Source organism: Mus pahari, chromosome 14 (genome assembly GCF_900095145.1).
Source record: "Mus pahari chromosome 14, PAHARI_EIJ_v1.1, whole genome shotgun sequence".
NCBI lineage: Eukaryota > Metazoa > Chordata > Mammalia > Rodentia > Muridae > Mus > Mus pahari.
The window spans coordinates 18,095,301-18,101,300 of NC_034603.1; the positions used below are offsets into that span (position 1 = coordinate 18,095,301).

General features: G+C 47.6%; 1 protein-coding gene across 4 annotated transcripts in view; it reads left to right on the plus strand.

Annotated features, from left to right (window-relative positions):
- Positions 1–259: 259 nt before the first annotated feature.
- Positions 260–6,000, plus strand: part of Mapk9 (mitogen-activated protein kinase 9) — a 41,553-nt gene continuing 35,812 nt past the window's right edge. For all 4 annotated transcript variants that reach the window (XM_021213954.1, XM_021213959.1, XM_021213956.1 and 1 more), the window contains exon 1: positions 260–502. The gene's annotated coding sequence lies outside the window, so the exon portion shown is untranslated. The remainder of the gene's footprint in view (positions 503–6,000) is intronic.

Consider the following 6,000-nt stretch of genomic DNA (forward strand, 5'->3'; position numbering starts at 1 on the left):
AGGAGAAGGTCCTAGCTTGACCTGGATCCCTAACTCTGCGCACACTGGGGGACGCGCTTACAGCAAGCAGACGGTCAGACGGCGAGCCGCCTAGGGGGCGCCACTCTGCACTAGGGTATCCAGAGCGCGCCACTGGCCCCGCCCACACCAAGCCTCCAGCCACGCCCGTACTGCCCAGCCTTGACCCACCCCCAGCCTTGATTGGTCCCGCCTGCCTGGATATCCTTGTTCTGATTGGCTGGTCTGAGAATCCGTCAGACTGAGCGCCGCGGCGGCGGCGGCGGCGGCGGCAGCGGCAGCGGCGGTGGCAGCAGCGGAGCAGAAGGGAACCGGACCGGAAGGGTCGCAGCGCCCCGCGCCCCTCACACCCATTGCGGCGGCGACGGGGCGGAGCAGAGCGGGGCGGGGCGACCGGGTCCGGGTCGTGGAGCTGGGTGCCGCCAGAACGCATCGCCGCCAGCGTGCCCTCCCTCTGCCTCCGGCGCGGCGGCGCGGAGCCGAGGTGAGCCGGGCGGGCGGCTAGGCCTGGCGGGGCTGCTCGGGCCGCGCAGGGCCTGGGGTGCGGGGCTCAGGGGGTGGACTGCTCGGTACTGCCCGGCTATCCACGGTTCCGCGGTCGTTCTCTCCCGCCTGGCGTGTGCAGCCCAGGGCTGCAGGCCGGCTGTCTGGCCCGGCCCCAGCAGACCTGCCCGCAGGGATCTGTGGGCGCCTTTCCTCCAGCTGTGAGGCACGCCGCTGCACCCCGATGCATGCCCTGGAGCCTGGGCTCTGGTCCCCACGACCTTGGCGGTGACTGCGACCCTCACTGGCCCTCTGCTTTCCCCTCGGGGGGTAGTGGTAGAATGTCTAGGGTTTGGTCGGGGTTGTTATCGGGCAGTGTAACTGTCTCAAAGCGTTAGGGCAGAGCCGCCTAAGGCGCACATTTGAGGGCATCTGAGTGGGTAAATAAATGCTCCCTTGCTGGTGTGAGTGTCGTAGGAACTCTCCCTCATCCGCTTAGAGTCCTCCCCCACTTCTGCCCCCCCTCCCGTGCCTTGTCATTCATCTTCAGTGCCCAAAAGCCAGAGTGGGCCCTGCCCACCTCCTCCGCCACTCCTTCCCCTTTTAACAGAAGCAGAGATCTGCTCTCCTATCCTACTAACCTCACCTGCCTTGGGCATGCCAAAATCATTTATTTACCTCAGGACCTTTGCACTTGGATTTTTCTGTGTTCAGAGTTGTCTATAAGATTTTTACCCAGCTGTCTCTCTCATATTGCTTCCTCCTGTGGTTCAGTGTCTTGTTATTGGCGAGGCCTGGCTTGACCACCCCTTTCCCTCGCTTAGTCATTCTCGCTCATCAGTTTCTTTAATTTTCCGTCCAGTACCTACTCTGGTTTGATGCTGTCTGGTTTATTGCCCTGTCCTTTTTGTATAGCGTGGTGAGTACAGGTAGTTGTCGCGTCTGTAGAGTCAGATCAGTGAATAATCAGTAAGACCATCCCTGCCTATTATTATCTCTGCTTTGTCCATTTTGTTGGTGACTTTTAACTTGTGAAACTTGTAAGCAAACAGACTCTCATTCTCACTTTGTGAATATTTTCATGTTTTTACTCTCTTTCTAGTAGCTGTCAGAACAATTTGTGATAAAAAAAAAATTACGTTTTAGTAAGAGTTTTGCTCGGGCTTCCTTCCACACACTCAGGAGTTATCTACTGAATTCTGTATTATCTAGGTCATGCTTTCTGCTGGGCTCTGGGGACACAAAGGAGATAGCAACAGGGTACCTTCCCCCAGAGAGTCCAAGAGCCCCATAGAGCAGACTGGCATGCGCACAGTTCTAGGACAGGATATGACACCAGCTGTAGTGAAGGGTCTGTGCTCTAGAAATGGAGGGTGTGGGGTGGGGGTGCTGGAGGGCCTTGAGCAGGGACAGACACAGAAAGTGAAAGGGCAAGATCAACAAGGAACTCTGCTCTGTCTGGAGCCAGGGCAACTGTGGGGCTTTATGGAGTCCTGGAGACCCCAGAGGTCCAGAGCTTCGTTCAGCAAGTTTTGTAAAAGCCAGGATTCCAAGTTTGTCTCTGGACTCTGATATTTCAGTGTTGGCAGTAGCTAATTAAGACTAGCTTTTTGGTGCCAAGCCCAATGCGGACCTCATGCAGCACTGCTAACCTCCTGAGCAGGCAGTGTGGGAGGGAGAAGCTTAGAGGAGCAGGAACGTAGCCCGAGGCCAGAGGAGCTAGGCCCTGTTCCCCAGATACCAGCCAGGCACTCATTTGAGTGTGGCTGCACACTGGGTTCCACAGAGGAAGAAATGGAGGCTCAGTGCTTTGGCAGTCTGCTTCAGCGCGGACAGTCAGTGCGAACCTGAACCCAGATTGCCCTCAGTCTAAGGTTCTCAGCTCTATTTGTGTGTAGGGCTTTCGATTTGTTCTGGAAGAACAATAGCCAATCTATAAATGTTTCTCTCCTCCCTTTCAGAAGAGTCCTGCATAGTTAAAAATAATTGTCGTTTTTTGGGGCATAATCTCCGGAGAGCTTTGGTTTTCCTGAGGTTTTAATTTGCAGGGTCTCAGGACTTTATAATTACTTGTTAACGGATACTTTGCTCTATCCTTTATGAATGGTCAAGGGTATACTTGAATTTGTCAGTTTCAAATGAAAAAAAAAAACAGTCTTAACCTTCCGTACAAAGAAAAATGCTAAACAAAGTAATTATTAATGAGTTACCAATTTTAAAAGCTTATTATATATAAGATAAAACAAAAATCTGATCTTAAAAGAAAACCATAAATTTATCAGTAGGGCTGCTATATTTGTCTACATATGAAATTATCTTTCACACCTGGCTAGAAAGGTGGCAATTTTATTAAAAAAAATAATTATTAATGGTTTATACCTGACCTCTGTGTGAATTGATTTCAGCAGCAGTCTGTTAGTTGTTTATGTCAGGAACTTTAAAATTTGTTAAAAAATAAACAGCCTAGCATTAGTGTCTACAGGTTTTAACTCTGGCAGCCTTGTTCCATCCCTGACCTCCTCACACCGTATTGAAACAGATCCTCGACATCCCCATTGTTTTGTCCATGAACTTTTTTGTCTATTTCCCTAAAAGACAAGGGCTCTCTTAAACTTTTAAAAGCAGTAATTCTTTCATAGCATCAACTAACCAGTCAAAACTCAAATTTCTAGGTATCTTGTGTATCTTACAGTCGCTGTAATCACTTGAAAGTAGAGCCAAGTTTTTGTTGTGATTCTTGGTCGATGTCTTTTCAGTTCTCTGTTGGTTTTTATTTTTTCTTTTATGGTATTTATTGTTGTGTGGGTTGTTTGTTTGTTTCTTCTTTCAGATATGACTTCGTACTCATTATGTAGCCCAGGCTGGCCTCAAATCCATGGCGATCCTTCTGTCTCAGCTTCCCATGTGCTAGAATTATAGTCAAAAGGCACCACACTCAGCAAAATTTCTTCAGTGTGTTGCTTTTCCTGCTTCTCTTCTGTTTTCCTGGTAGTTCACTTGCAGAAGCAGCTGGTGGTTCTGGAGTTGTCTCCATGGTTGGGTTTTACAGATGCCATCTCTGCAGTGTAATATAGAGTTTCTGTGTCCTGAGACATACCAGGTGAATCTAGATGACACCCACTGAGATCGAGGGTGGACTCAAGCCATAGTGCCTTCTCGGCTGAGCTGGACTCACAGCTAGAGGTGTCCTGAAGCTCTGTGCTCATCTCTGTTGTACAGATGAGGGTAGTTGCTTGGCACTGGATAAGTAACTGTTCCACAGGGAGCCTGGCTTGAGACCTGACCTTAACCTTCCATACTGCCTTCCCACACTTATCCCTTTACTAAGCTTCACTTTAAACTGACAATGCCTGAGCTGAGCAATGGACCAGGGGTCAGAAATTAGCCAGGTACAGACTCTACCACTGAGGAGCTTGGAGGAGAGCTTTCTACACAAAATGGAAGGAGGGCTTGGTGCTGTTTAAAGGGAAAGGCCAAGTAGGGAACCTTGCATGAAAAGTAGGTCCTTGAAGAGTAGAAGGGACAGGGACATCAGCTAAGGCAGATGGAGCTGCTGAGCAGAAGCCTGCAGGTGTGTCTGGTATCCAAGAGTGGGCCAGAGGGCTTGCTGTCTGCCCTTGTGCTAAGGACGTAAATCAAGCTCTCAAAGTCACTGATGAAAGCATTCAGACAGGAAAGGGGTGGAATCGCTGTGTATTTTCACCAGATCTCTTTTTAAAATTTCTTATTGTGGAACAATTATAGATCTTCAAGAAGCTGCAAAATCCCACCTACTGTTTACCCAGTTTTCTCCATCGATTGTATATTTATATAACTCCAGTACAGAATCATAACAGGAAGTTTGGCATTGCTACAGTATGTGTACAATTCAGTATCGTTTTATCGTGTGTGGATTCTTGAACCACCATTGCCATCACAGGATATAGAAACTTCTTACCATCCCTAAGGTCTCCCATACTGCCCCTCTGTAGCTGCCCAACTCACCAGCTTCCACCAAGCATAATCCCTGGCTATGCAATGGTACATAGAATTTCAAGCTTCCTGCCTAGCTATTCCTTAGAACAGTTGCTCTTACTAAATATTTTCTACATATGGTTAGTTGAATTTAAAAACTTGAGAATTCATGAATATGAAGAGTTACCAAGTCAGTGCTGTGGCTGATTTGTGTAATGCATTTGAGATCTACCAAGTCAGTGCTGCAGCTTTTTTCAGTGCTGACTAATATTCCACAGTCTGGATGTGTAGCCATGGATATTTGTGCTATTTCCAATTTTGATCTGTAACAGAGCTGTTCGGACCATCTGTGGCCAGTCCTTATGTGGGCAGATAGCTCTCAGCTAAGGGGTCTGGTACCTGAAAACAGGGCTAGCAGGGAAAAATTTGCCAGGCTTAAAGTGTTGAGGTGAACACCATGTCTTGTATCAAGTACATACTGTAATAAAAGAATAGGACTTCAGAAGGGAGGCCCTGCAAGGCTGCTCCAAGGTTCTTAAATATCAAATGGATACGTTTGCCTGACTATGGTGCAGCATCAAGTCAGGAAATTGTTGATAGTGATGTCACCCAGTGGTAGAGCATTTGCCTAGCATGTGAGAGTCCTTCAGCCCAGTCCCAAGCATGAGGGCAGTTAAATTGCCATAAGCTAGGGTTGTTGTTTTTTTTTTTTTTTTCCCATGAGAATTAACATAGGCTAATGAGAACTTCATGAGAAAAATGTCAGGAGCATGTTTTGTAACAGGGTGACTAAGACTTGCTTTTAGCCGTTGCAACGGTCCATTTAAATTGTGCATCTGAAATTTCAGTGTGATTAAAGGGTTAATTGAGTGTGAATCACTCAGTCTTCCTCAGAAAAAAAGTGTGCAGGTGAGGGACGCCTGTGTTGCTCTGGCGTGGTGGTGACCAGCCTTCAGACAATGGCTTTATGTCCCACACTATTCAGAGATGTGGGACTGGTGTGTTAGGAGGAAGGAGGATGCTGTGGTGAGACACACCTCAGTTCAGTTCTGGGCCGCACTGGGAATTTGGGCAGCGCCTTACTTCCCGAAACCTCAGCTTCTTCCTTTTTGTTGGATGATAGTGCACCCCTCATAGGTTACTTCAGAGAATCTGAAATGTGTCTCCCAGAACCTGAGCTGTTCGCCTCTCTCCAGTCATCTGTCTCAACCCATCCTCTCTGCGGGTGTCACAGGGCCATTTTATAACATTTAGTTTTAATCGAATTTTTTTGCTTAGTTTTTTTAGTGTAAATATATGAGGTTTAAAACAGAACAGAAAGTTCTAATGGGAAGAAGGGATGTTTCTCACATCCCATTTCTCTGTTCTTGCTCGTGTATAGTCTGAAGAGAGAGAGAGAGAGAGAGAGAGAGAGAGAGAGAGAGAGAGAGAGAGAGAGAGCAAGATCAGCCCTTGAACACAGATTGGCATTTATTATGTGAATTTTATTCATATTACTTTATTTCCTTTTTGTATCTTAGATAGTTTTCCACGCCAGTATGCACA